The sequence below is a fragment of the Lissotriton vulgaris genome, chromosome 10 (assembly GCF_964263255.1).
Source record: "Lissotriton vulgaris chromosome 10, aLisVul1.2, whole genome shotgun sequence".
Taxonomy (NCBI): Eukaryota; Metazoa; Chordata; class Amphibia; order Caudata; family Salamandridae; genus Lissotriton; species Lissotriton vulgaris.
The window spans coordinates 819390174-819404070 of record NC_141698.1 but is presented as its reverse complement, the minus strand read 5'-3'; positions in this window follow the sequence as shown (position 1 = coordinate 819404070).

The following is a 13897-nucleotide window of genomic DNA, read 5'->3' as shown; positions in this document are numbered from 1 at the left end:
TGATGTCATCGTTTGATGTCTGTCCTCCTCCCCTTATACTTGATACTAAAAAAAGGCTGCAAACGTACCCAGCTAGGACATGGAACAAAGGTAGGAAGGCATGACTCCTGAGGTTTTTTTCGTTTCCCCCCCCCACCTCCACCCCCCTCCCTGCCCCTGAAGAACCCTCCCATACTTACTCCGGCCAGGTGTGAAGCTGGATTTGCGTCCTCTGACACCCTTCCCGTTTTGCACCACTCCTTGAACCCTCCTTGAGCAAGCAAACTTAGGTATAGTTGTTTTTTCAGATGTTTTTTCAGATACCCCAACAAACCCCATTCCTTTTTAAAGCTCAGTGCATCACCCCGTTTTATGTGGACAGGAGAAATAGATTATTTTTTTCCTTTTTTTTTTCCTTCTTTCCCCCATTTTTTTTGTGTTCGTATTCCATATCTTCCATGCCTTTAGCACACCCCAGATTCTCCCTTTCTATCTCCTCAACACTACATTCTCTACCTCCCTTCTATACCCGCTCATGAGATTTATGAATCGGGGCGTCAAGTGACTGAGGAAATATACATATATGTCGACTGCTGTACCTACCAACCCTACCCCTAAGGGAGACGGGTGGGGACAGAATTGAAGTCCAAACTGAGTGTTGCACCGCTAAACTCCACCCTGATAGTGATTACTAATGGACTCCAACAATTCATCGGCCTCCAAGGGGGATCTAACATTGTACATTTTATTGGGAAACCGCATCTGTACAGTGGAACCAAAAGACATGAACTTAATCATCCTCTGGCCCAGTTCCCACTGTCTATCCAGAGTGGATTTTGAAAGATCAGACCGTACTTCGAAAGAGAAGTCAGGGCCCTTTAGGGTTTTTGTTTTTAGAGAGAGATTTAGGATTTTTTCCTTCAGGGTGTGCGTAAGGAAATTAATCAGAATCTTCCTAGGCTTTGTTCTACCAGGATTTAAGCGGAACAGGTCCCGATGTATTCGTTGGATGTCCTTCTCCAGCTCCTCTATGGATTCCTCTAGATTAAGTGAGTCCTTCAGGACTTTAATCACAAAGGTTTTGACATCCCCCCCCTTCCTTTCCTTCTGGGATTTTCAAGAGTTTCAGGTTATTCCGTCGTGAATAATTCTCCAACGATTCGACTCTCTCTCTCATAACATCTCCTTCTCTCCGTAATTTTTGGATCTTACTTTCAGCAATCTCTAGACTAGACTTCAAGAGCCCCACTGAGCCCTCAAGTAACTCTGTCCTTTCACTCAGCCCATCTACTTTTTCCTCCGGAACCTCACATGATGCTCTTATCTCACTCTGATTGGTCTTAGATATCAGGAAGTCGTTTCTAATTTCTGCCCTCATTGAAGCTATTGATGCCACCAGGGCCTCCAATGTGCTCCCAACCTCATTTACTGTCCCGGTTTTACACCCCGCACTTGCATCTACCCCCTCCTCTTGATCTATTGGGGCTTGCTCACAACCAACAACATTCTCAGCTCCTATTTCAGGGAGTGGGGATAACTCAGCCATCTCTAATATCGAGGTAGTAGTAATAGAGCTGTCAATGATAGTACTTGAAGGCGTAGATATAGATGTATCTAGGTGTACTGTGGGTGAATGAACCAATGTATCTATTGCTGTATCTGGTATTAAGTCTAAAACCTGGGGCAGAACTTTAAAAAAAGAGCGCAAAGATGGAGTTATCCTTCCAGAGGTGCTATTGGGAAATCTAATATTAGCCCCCCTCTGAGAACTACCCCTGGTTTTGGTGCCTTTTAACCACCTCCTTGCTATTGCCGCCCCTATTACTGACGCTATTTAAGCTTGCCCTCTGATCAACCTTTTGGCTTTTAATGCCGGCAGTAGGAGGTGTGTCCCCAAGCTTAACACCCTCTGCAGCAAAGCACTCTGGGAATTGTAGTTGCAGTTTTTTTCATGCTTTCTGGCTTTTTCCCCGCTTTCTGCTTACACTCTTTGAAGATGACTTTTTGTGGGGAGCTTTTCTGCTGCTGGGCTTATCTGACTCCGTATCACCCCCCACTCCCCCAGCCTTACTTGTGGGATCCACTACTGACGTGGGAACGTGGCAAGTCTCTCCCTTGGTGCCGCCGTTTGCCTGAGCCTGAGCCACTCCAGGAATCTTCGTGGCTCCAGTATGCTCTCTTTCCGGAACCAAAGGGAGCTGCTGATGACCAGCAGCCACCTCACCGCAGCCCAGCCTGCCTCGAAGCAGCCCCCGAGCTGTACACCCCCGTCAGAGCTCCACAGCTGCTCTACACCACCGGCACCACTGAGGCAGAAAGGAGAGAGGGAGGGGCCGGAGATCCCCATCTCCAGCCCGGCACATTCGATGGTCTTGCTGGGTCCGTGGATTAGAACTCCAGGGAAAAGCCAGCAGTCTCGCCGAAAAATGAGGAAAGGCCAAAAAAGAAAACGGGGGGTCTAAACCGCTCTTATTCCGTCAATATGGTTAGTTCTACAATTACTATTACCGCCCCATTACGGCTCCAGAAGGGCAGCAGCACCGCGGTGCATTGGAGGTCAGGAATCGGACGCACGCACCGCACTAGCCAGCGGCCGCCATGTTCTTCCCATTCAAGGGCCATATTGTCTTGCTTGTGCCTGTCAGATAATAAATGGAAAAGCAACACTGGGTGTGGGGTTCCCACAGTAAGGCCGAGCCTCTCAATCATAAAACAACAGAATAGATGCCAGTACCGTGAACACTACTAAACAAAACTAAATTATCTCACACAGAGAATTAAACTGGGTGCGGATTCAAGCGATTTTTTAGAATTGATCACTGTTTATTTGTCATATAATTTTTTGAAGTTTTTGTTGGTTATTTATTCACCAAACATACACAGAGGAAGTTACAAAACAAACATTACATACAACAGTTTTGATAAAAATGACATTAGCCTAAAAATTGTGCATAAATGACAAAACAATCAATCAGACGTGGTTGATCAACATCAGCATTCAATTCTCGCACTCACACACAATACAAACATACAAAGCAAAATTTACAATTCCAATGTCACAAGTTAGGAATTTAAATGTACACCAAAGAAACTTGTTTGATTTACTCTGAAGTTATTAAAGAGTATCATGAACACAATTTAGTAAATAGAGATCTTATGGTGTAAACACACGGTCTACGCGTTTCGAACCCCTGACAGGTTGGGGGGTTTCTCATCAGGACCTCATAACTGTAAGGGGAGAGAGAAAACGAGACCTAGGTCACTAAATGTGGAGACGTAATGGAACAGACAACTAGCTGCCCTGACTGACGAATACCTCTTACCTTTGCAACGAGTGGTGTGCAATAATTACTCAGTAACCAGACGTTGACAACTACAAAGAGAGGCACAAAGAAACCAATAAAAACCATGGGTTTATACTCTCAAAGAAGCCATCCCTAGGGAATTTATTAAGGGACCATACACTTACTTTACAGCTGCACAAGAAGTCTGTGTTATCTGTGAAAAAAATTGAGGAAAAAAACTTTTTAAAGATGACTGTTGGCCCAATGGTAAAGGGACAAAAAGCAAACGAAGCTGGGCTTACTTGTAATTGCTCTGCATAGGGTGGATTGCCAAGATTAAATCGCGGACCTGTAAGAGCAAAAGGTCCCTGTAAAACACTTGTTTAAGTTTATCTTCTTTAAATAAACAATGAGGATTGCGTTTGAGGCAGTAAAAGCACATGTCCGGGCTTACTTGTAAGTTGTTGTTAATCCGCCGCGTTAAAGTTGGAGGTCCAGGGCAGAGTCGGGGACCTGTAAGGGTAGGGAGCGCTTATGTTAGATTTGGTGTTATGTCGGCGCATGAGCTCGAGTGGCACGCATAGAATGGCAAGCGCGCTTAGCTTCGAGAAGATAGCCGTCTCCAGTATACTTGTCCACGTATAAGTCGCAAGCAAACAGCTCTCCGACTGGCGTCCTGTTTATGCGTTAAGTAGCATTATCACTCCATTTCCGCGAAGTGGAGGATCATGGGTACTGTAGTTCAGATGGTAGGCGGAGCCGCGGACTTCAGAGCCAGGTGATTATGCCTGTGTGTTTTAATACCACTATAATCGATCAGTACTTTGTTTCAAATATCATGGGCATAGTCTCGCAAAATTAAGGTCCTGTTTAATCTCAGCTGTGGTTTCATTGCCAAGTACCTGCTCTATGTAAATTCGAAGGTGGGCGGGGCCTCGAAAGTAAACACAGGACGTAGAGGAAGGTGGCTGCTGTGTCCATCGGAAAATTTGTTGCAGGGTTTGTCCTTTAATCTGTTCACCAAAAGCAGGGTAATATAAATGTAAGGAGAGTTATGCTTAATCAAATAATCACCTAGGAAGGTCCAAAGCATTTGTAAGGAGCCCAAGCGGAGGGTTGATTTTAAGGCATTAGTGGGGGACCCCAACAGCAGGGGGATGTGTTGACGGTGCCACCTATAATTTGAGAGAATGGGGTTGAATGGTAACGTGGTCTTTACAGTTGGAGTGCGTGCAGTGCTACGTAGGATCTATAAGGTTCAAGGCTGGTAATCGAGAGGTGTGATGATCAGTTGAGCTTAAAAAGTTCCGACATTTCATTCAGGCCATCAACTGCAGTATTAAACTTCAAGATGAGCATGGCTTCCCTCTTTGTCAGTTTTGAATCCAAATCTCCTCCTCTTTGGTCTCTGTCGACTTTTAGGCTAACTGTCCATTTGAGGTCAGATTCCTTATGGGCCATAGTTTGCCAATGATTGGCCAATGGCGCGGTCAAGACCTTCATTTTTATTTGCGATTTATGCTGTGTGATCCTTATGAGGAAACATTTGTCTACAAAAACAATCCCTTCCTTCATTTCATCGAATGTTGGAGTAGATCTATCGATGACGTGTTCTTTGTGTGGACAGGCCAAGAAGAACGACTCAAAGAATTCCATCAATGGCTCAGCAATAGAACAAAAGAAATTCAATTCAGCTTGAACTATTCGAAGTATAGAATGCCCTTTCTGGATGTGGCAGTGTATCCAGCAGATGGAGGACTTGTGACAACTTTACACAAGAAAGAAACACACCGAAATAAATTGTTACATTTCACAAGCAACCACCCAAGAAGTATAAAAGATAATCTACCATACGGGCAATACCTTCGAATTCGCCGTAAATGCCATTTCAAAGATGAGTTCATGGCTAATGCCACCAAATTGACGAACAATCTTTTGGAAAGTGGGTACCCCAAAAAATTACTGAAAAGATCAATCAAACGCGCATGGTGGACTCCGCGAGAAAGATTGCTTGAAAGAAAAACAAAAAAGGAAACCGACAGGCTTGTCTTTGTTTCAACATACTGTCCCAATTCCAACTTAAAAAAGGAAGTATCTTCGAACTGGCATCTAGTAAAAAACCTACATACATCGCTTAATGTCAAACCATTGTTCGCTTTTAAAAATAAACGCAGCTTAGCTAATCATTTGGTTAGAGCGGCGATGCCACAAAAAGAAATACTATCAGTCAGAGCCTATGCTGGGTTACCTCCAGTTGTTGGACATAAAAAATGCGGGTCCTGTTCATGCTGTGCTACAACAGAAGAAGGTTCGGTCTTCCAACATAGGAACATCTATTGGAGACACAATTCATTCACCAACTGCAGGTCACGCAATGTTATATATGGCATAAAATGCCCATGCAATCTTCTATATATTGGAAAAACTAATCAAGAAGTCACACAGCATAAATCGTGAATAAAAATGAAGGTCTTGACCACACCATTGGTCAATCATTGGCAAACTATGGCCCATAAGGAATCTGACCTCAAATGGACAGTTATCCTAAAAGTCAACAGAGACCAAAGAGGAGGAGATTTGGATTCAAAACTGACAAAGAGGGAAGCCATGCTCATCCTGAAGTTTAATACTGCAGTTGATGGCCTGAATGAAATGTCGGAACTTTTTAAGCTCAACTGATCATCACACCTCTCGATTACCAGCCTTGAACCTCATAGATCCTACGAAGCACTGCACGCCCTCCAACTGTAAAGACCACTTTACCATTCAACCCCATTCTCTCAAATTATAGGTGGCACCGTCAACACATCCCCCTGCTGTTGGGGTCCCCCACTAATGCCTTAAAATCGACCCTCCGCTTGGGCTCCTTACAAATGCTTTGGACCTTCCTAGGTGATTATTTGATTAAGCATAACTCTCCTTACACTTATATTACCCTGCTTTTGGTGAACAGATTAAAGGACAAACCCTGCAACAAATTTTCCGATGGACACAGCAGCCACCTTCCTCTACGTCCTGTGTTTACTTTCGAGGCCCCGCCCACCTTCGAATTTACATAGAGCGGGTACTTGGCAATCAAACCACAGCTGAGATTAAACGGGACCTTAATTTTGCGAGACTATGCCCATGATATTTGAAACAAAGTACTGATCGGTTATAGTGGTATTAAAACACTATGAGGCATAATCACCCGGCTCTGAAGTCCGCGGCTCCGCCTACCATCTGAACTACAGTACCCATGATCCTCCACTTCGCAGAAATGGAGTGATAATGCTACTTAACGCATAAACAGGACGCCAGTCGGAGAGCTGTTTGCTTGCGACTTATACATGGACAAGTATACTGGAGACTGCTATCTCCTTGAAGGTAAGCGCGCTTGCCATTCTATGCGTGCCACTCGAGCTCATGCTCCGACATAACACCAAATCTAACATAAGCGCTCCCTACCCTTACAGGTCCCCGACTCTGCCCTGGGCCTCCAACTTTAACGCGGCGGATTAACAACAACTTTCAAGTAGACCCGGACATGTGCTTTTACTGCCTTAAACGCAATCCTCATTGTTTATTTAAAGAAGATAAACTTAAACAAGTGTCTTACAGGGACCTTTTGCTCTTACAGGTCCACGATTTAATCTTGGCAATCCACCCTATGCAGAGCAATTACAAGTAAGCCCAGCTTAGTTTGCTTTTTGTCCCTTTACCATTGGGCCAACAGTCATCTTTAAAAAGTTTTTTTCCTCAATTTTTTTCACAGATAACACAGACTTCTTGTGCAGCTGTAAAGTAAGTGTATGGTCCCTTAATAAATTCCCTAGGGATGGCTTCTTTGAGAGTATAAACCCATGGTTTTTATTGGTTTCTTTGTGCCTCTCTTTGTAGTTGTCAACATCTGGTTACTGAGTAATTATTGCACACCACTCGTTGCAAAGGTAAGAGGTATTCGTCAGTCAGGGCAGCTAGTTGTCTGTTCCACTACATCTCACCATTTAGTGACCTAGGTCTCGTTTTCTCTCTCCCCTTACAGTTATGAGGTCCTGATGAGAACCCCCCAACCTGTCAGGGGTTCGAAACGCGTAGACCGTGTGTTTACACGATAAGATCTCTATTCACTAAATTGTGTTCATGATACTCTTTAATAACTTCCGAGTAAATCAAACAAGTTTCTTTGGTGTACATTTAAATTCCTAATTTATGACATTGGATTTGTAAATATTGCTTTGTATGTTTGTGTTGTGTGTGAGTGCGAGAATGGAATGCTGATGTTGATCAACGAAGTCTGATTGATTGTTTTGTCATTTATGCACAATTTTTAGGCTAATGTCATTTTTATCAAAACTGTTGTATGTAATGTTTGGTTTGTAACTTCCTCTGTGTATGTTTGGTGAATAAATAACCAACAAAAACTTCAAAAAATTATATGACAAATAAACAGTGATCAATTCTAAAAAATCGCTTGAATCCGCACCCAGTTTAATTCTCTGTGTGAGATAATTTAGTTTTGTGTAGTAGTGTTCACAGTACTGGCATCTATTCTGTTGTTTTATGTCAGATAATAAAGGAATCTTCCACACGGTAGTCCAAATCCACGAGTTGAAGCAGAAGACATAACACAAAAAAAAACATTTAGAAAAGGGTTTTATTTTACAAAATGCAAGGACGCTCTCTCTTTAGAATAAGGCTGGGGTTTTATTTTACACAATTGTTTCTAACAGAAAGGCTTTTCCAGATGCCAAATGCAAAAGATTCAAATACACAAAGAGATATATATGTTTATATGCAAGCAATAATAACACACTTGGTAAATATAATTCATTAAAAATACTGATGAATAAACATGCAGCAAATAATATGAAATAAGACTCAAGCAAATATATTGGACGTCCTGCAAGAGATCAAAAAAAAAAAAAAAAATATATATATATATATATATATATATATATATATATATATATATATATATATATATATATATATTACCTACTGGCGGTCGCCAGTAGGTAGTTATAGTTAGGATTTTTTTCAATGTTAAATCTCAAAATTCTATTTGGAACAACTTTGGCACCGGTTGACGAATCTGCCTGAAAATTTCCTGAAAATGGCCTCGTCGAGCTCCGGTTCTTCCTTGAAAGTTTGGGGGGGATACGTCAAGCGGGGGCCGAGATAAAAGGGGGTCCCAAAACGCGTTTTCCCCATGTTAATTTCCATAGGGCGGTCGATTTCACTTTTAGCCCGAACGGCTGAATGGATTTCCACCAAACTTGGCAAAATTGTAGGGACTGGTAGCCCGATGTGCCTTTGCTATGTCTCAAGATATGTGCTCCAGTGGATTTTGAGTAATTTAGGTTCAAAAAAATATATATATCTATAGGCGCTCTCCGGTGCGCGCACCGGAAAGCGCTCCAGTCGCGCCACGCGACTTGCGCGCAGAAAGCTGATTGGCTCTTGGGTGTCTGTAAACATTCTAAACAGTCTGGAGCGGCCGCCATCTTGTGTCTCGGTAAAATCGAGACACAAGGGGTTTAAAAAAAAAGGGGCAAATGACCATAAGGGGGAAGAGTAGACCCCCTCTGACCCCCTAGTTTTGATGTGGGGGCCATAAAAGAGTCCCGCGGGTAAAAAAAAAAATAAAAAAAAAATCGATTTCCGCGGGGGCGCACCCGGTACGCGTACCGGGGAGCTTACTGGGGAGCGTACGATGGAGATAAAAAATGACAGATTTTTTTTAACAAAAAAAATTGCTTTTTTTTATAAATTAGAGGTAGTAGAGCAAAAGAACTTTTTTTTTTGATTTTGTTGTTTTATATTTTTTTTTTTACAATTTTTAAAACAATTTTATAATTTTTTGGGATTTTTGTCAAGGGAAAAACAAAAAACAGGGATTCCAAAACGGCTCAACAGGAGCAAAAAAATGTGAAAATTTAGGGACTGTCAGGGCAGCGGTGTTGCTGTTTCTTTTGGGCAATGAGTTCAACACTCTGCTCCCCATAGCAGAGCAGTTCGTCACACTCCGTGCACAGAAATTTGATGCCTGCAAACTCTGGCTGTATGTTAGGGACCATTCTTCTACGGGATGGTCCCGAAGGTGTTGCTCCACCAGTGGAGGTGCTGCCGCCATCTGTGGGTAATTTCCGTGCCAGGTCTCCGACACTCTCCCTCGCAAAGTTGTTTGGGTGTCTTCTTTTGACATGCCTGATTAAATTGGCATTTCCAAAACTATATTTTTTCAGAGGATTGCCTCTGGATAAAGTACTACCACATATTTTGCAGGTTACTTTTGGAGCGTTGACTTTTTTTTCTCCTTCAGGGATGTTATAAAATTTCCAGATGAAATTGATTTTTTTCTTCTGCCTAGGAGGGTCCTCATCTACAAATGCCTCTGAATCACTGCTGGATGACTCTCTTGCAGCCATTGCTGTAGATCAGGAAAGTAGGAGATGAAGATAGTACACAGAACAGCTCTTGCTCTCTCCAAGTACAAAGCAATAGTGAAGGAAATGGGTGGGGATTTCATTCTTTGTAAAAAAAACTGTTAGCAACCAATGAAAAGTGTTATTTTAGGGTCACATGACCCGACACGCTTACGCAGCGCGCTCCGGAGCACTTCCGGGTGCGTTTACGCGGCGCGATCGTAGGCGCTTCCGGGGCGCAAACGTGGCGCGATCTTGGGCGCTTCCGGGTGCGTTTACGCGGCGCGATCGTAGGCGCTTCCGAGGGCACTTACGTTGCGCGCCAAAGTGACGTCATCAAACTTTTACAGAAATACATAATCATTTTCCTTATAAAAAAAAACGGATTTTATTTGTATGGTACGAAATGTTTTGCATTATTATTAACTTTTCATTCATATTTGTTTTCACGAACGACAGTAGCGCTCTGGGTGCGCTTTCAGGTGAGCTCACCGGAAAGCTTACCGGAGAGCTTAGCTGAAAGCTTCCCGGAGCGCGCACCCAGAGCGTAAAAGAAAAAAAAAATATTAAAAAAATGAATACTTAAAAAAAAACAGCAAATTGTAAAAAAAAAAAAGGTTAGAAACTCGATATAGAAAGGAATTAGCATTTAAAAAACCTATGAAATTCACTGAAAAAACCATAGGTTTAACACCAGTTATAGTTAGCTGGAAATTTTACTGACATAAAACCATTGAAATTCCCACGTTATAGTTAGTTGGACTCACTATAACTTGCACGTGTAATGCACTGCTGATGACATCACATATTACATCACTCATGACATGGTCAGTGACATCACTCATGACATCACTGATGACAGAGAGACTGACCTACTTTCACTCGCTAATATATGTATTCACTAAGATACACTTAATAAGGCAGATATCCAATTATTTTTTTAAAAAAAAACATCCATTAAGACAATAATTTAAACAAATATTCTTCCATCGACCTTAACATACATATATAAAACATATTTATTTATCTGAAAGACACACATTCACTGGATGGTGGCATCAGTGCATTACACGTGCAAGTTATAGTGAGTCCAACTAACTATAACGTGGGAATATATATATACATACATATATATATGTGTGTGTGGGTGTGTGTGTATATATATATATATATATATATCTATACACATATATATATATATATATATATATATATCTGATGACTACTTTGGATGTGCACATCAACTCACTCCTACATCACAAAGAAAACACCTCAAATGATCAAAGACACTGGCCAAACATCACAGTGGCAATAACCAATACTCAATACTTTACCTGGTGCAAACAACGCCTCTCACCCATTCCTGACAGTGGAAGTTAAAACAGCCGGTGTTTGAGAGCCTCAGCAACCAGAGTTCCACGCTCTGAGGTAGAGGTGTCCGCCCCATTCAGATTCCAAACTCCCAGTTTCCAAGTCAGCAACCCTCAGCTTTAAACACACTAGAAGGTTCGGGGAAGACCTCCCCCCGGGCCAGAGGAATCTTTCCAGAACTGGCCAGGTTCCAAGCAAGCATTCCCATGGCAGGAAGGAGCTCTCACGTCCCCTCCTTCGAATCTCGCATGTTCCTGCATTTATTTTGACGAAGCTCACAAAGCCGGGTACATAAACAAACCGTCACAAAATCAAAAAGACCTTGAACGTGAATAACCCAAACAACTTGCGAGCGCTGCTGTGCACACAGAAAAGCTGAAGCAAGGCAAAGGCAGGAAAAAGCATCACATGAGGCCATGTCAAAGCCAATAGTAAGAACTTCATAATTCTCATCAATGTACAACATAATGCACAATTGTGCACAGCTTCTTGTAGATTCACACACTTCATCTCTCAATGTACAACACTGAGCACATGTGTGCATCACTGTCCACAACAAAGAGCTTCAAAACCAAAAAGTACATTCGCACCTCTCTCTCCCTTTCACGCTTTCAAATGCACATCCCACACGTTCCGTTCTTGGCAAGGCTGTCCTACTCTGTGACAGCTCCCACTGAAAGGTTGCAAGATTACAAGAAAGAAGCTTGTAAGAGAAGCAAGGCATATGCAGGACATCATTCATCCAGGCTAGGGTGAAATAACACACTAAAGTCAGTTAAAATAATGGTAGTCAAAGGTCATACCTGGGTGTCAAACCACAAGAGTGCCTCTAGCACTACACATATCAGCAACACTCATGCTGAATTAGTGGAGACTCAATAATAGTTGAAGGCAAGAAATTAACATCAACACTCTCTTAAATGCTCATAGTATCCACCCAAGAAATCTCATAAACAGTATCCCATTTGGGGAGTTCCTACTGGCTCGCAGGAACTGTAGTTCAGACATGGTTTTCTAAGAAGAGTGCAAGGTGAGGACTGATCTTTTCAGAGAGAGAGAATATGAAGAATCGGTCCTCACCACTGCTCTGGTCGAAGCACAGGGTAACAGCAGAAAAGTGGTATGGGCTCCTAAAGCGAGGCCTTTGTCTGAGAATACACCTACTATGAGATTTATTACATCATACAACAACAAAGCACAAGAAGTGAGGAAGAGTCTGAGCAAACATTGAAATAGTCTTAAAACAGGAAATACTTTGGAAGATGTAGTTGAAGATTACCCTAGGATCACCTTTAGGAAGGGCACTTTATTAGGTGATAAACATTGTAGAAAAGAGGTGGGTGATAAACACAATCTCAATCAGACCACAGTGACGAAATGCTATATATGCACTATTTACAAGACATGTACAGTTCCAATGTGAAGAGTCTTCTCCACAATAACCAACATATGTAAGGTAATAGACAAACATCTTTCGTGCATGTCTGACTTCTCTGTGTATGTACTGATGTATATGGTAGCAACAGAAATTTGCTTCACTTTTATGCCATTTATAAGATACTCAAATCCAACAGGAGTTGGGACAGAATACAACTGTTGCGCCAACTTGAATCAAGGTACATATGGGAACTAGATACGAAGGTTCCAATGTGTTTGAAATCCGAAATTAGTAGATGTGCACACATTTAGGAAATGATCCCTTTTACAGTGGTCAGGTAGCCATCAGTCTGTAGCCTCACGTGATATTTTCTATGCTAATTTCTTGCCTTTTGGCCTACAATAACCTCCTTTTAATTCTAGCTCTCTCTCTCATGATATGTATCGGATTGGTATAATGTACAGTGATTTTAAGTGTTTGTTTGTTTTTATATGCCCACAGGGCACTCCATCTGTCAGAAACCATCGGAACGTATATCTAGAGAGTACAGCATGAGTAACCCTGGTATGGACATTTCTTTACCCCTGTGTCTTTGAAGGCTGAAGAATTATTAACAGAGAGTATGATTATTGTTTTTTTTAAATCTCTTCTTTTCCTTGTAAAGCTTTCCTTGTATTAAGTGTTCTTCTATTTTCTATATTTTTCTTCACTACACTCTTCTTTACATAATTGTCTTTCTTTAATGTTTCATGTAAGTATTACCTTAATACTTGCTCTTCTATAAAAGGCAAGCAATACATTCTACAGTGGTAAATGTCCTTGTTGGGTAATAGATCTATATGGCAATCACAGATATGATGTGGTGGAAGTGAATTTTTACTTGTCTCATAAAGGCATCTTCCAAACGTTTGGGGTGTAGGAAGTATTGTATCTTTGACATATTCCTGTTGTATTTGCAACAAAATTAGAGTTTGTTGAGGAAGACCAGGCTGAGGGAAACATCGTTTGTTACATAATGGTAAAGAAAAGATAAGGACTTGATGACTCCAATCAATGGTAGTATAATGTATTGAAAGCAAGACATGCCCACACTAATTGAAAAAGACAGAGCATTATTCATGTAAACAATTAGAGACGCTGCAGGACTCATGGTGCCACCACACAGAAAACGTCTCTTGTCATAGATCTCCTGGATTGAGAGATTTTCCATGAGTACATTGATTCTGTACTAGTACTGCCTTGTCTCACTTTGGGAACTTGCCCATTTTCTGAAAAGCATAATCGATGAAAAATCCAGAGGTTATGCCATATCAAAAGAGAGCAAGATCCTACTGGGATAGTAGACACTGTCAGTAAAAAATAAGTACTTCTTTCCATAGGCTCTTTCCCAATGATTTCACCGCCTGATAAATTACTACTAGAATGCAGCAGGCAGCAATCTGTGTTTAGATCTTCAATTCCATTGCTGTCCCCCAATA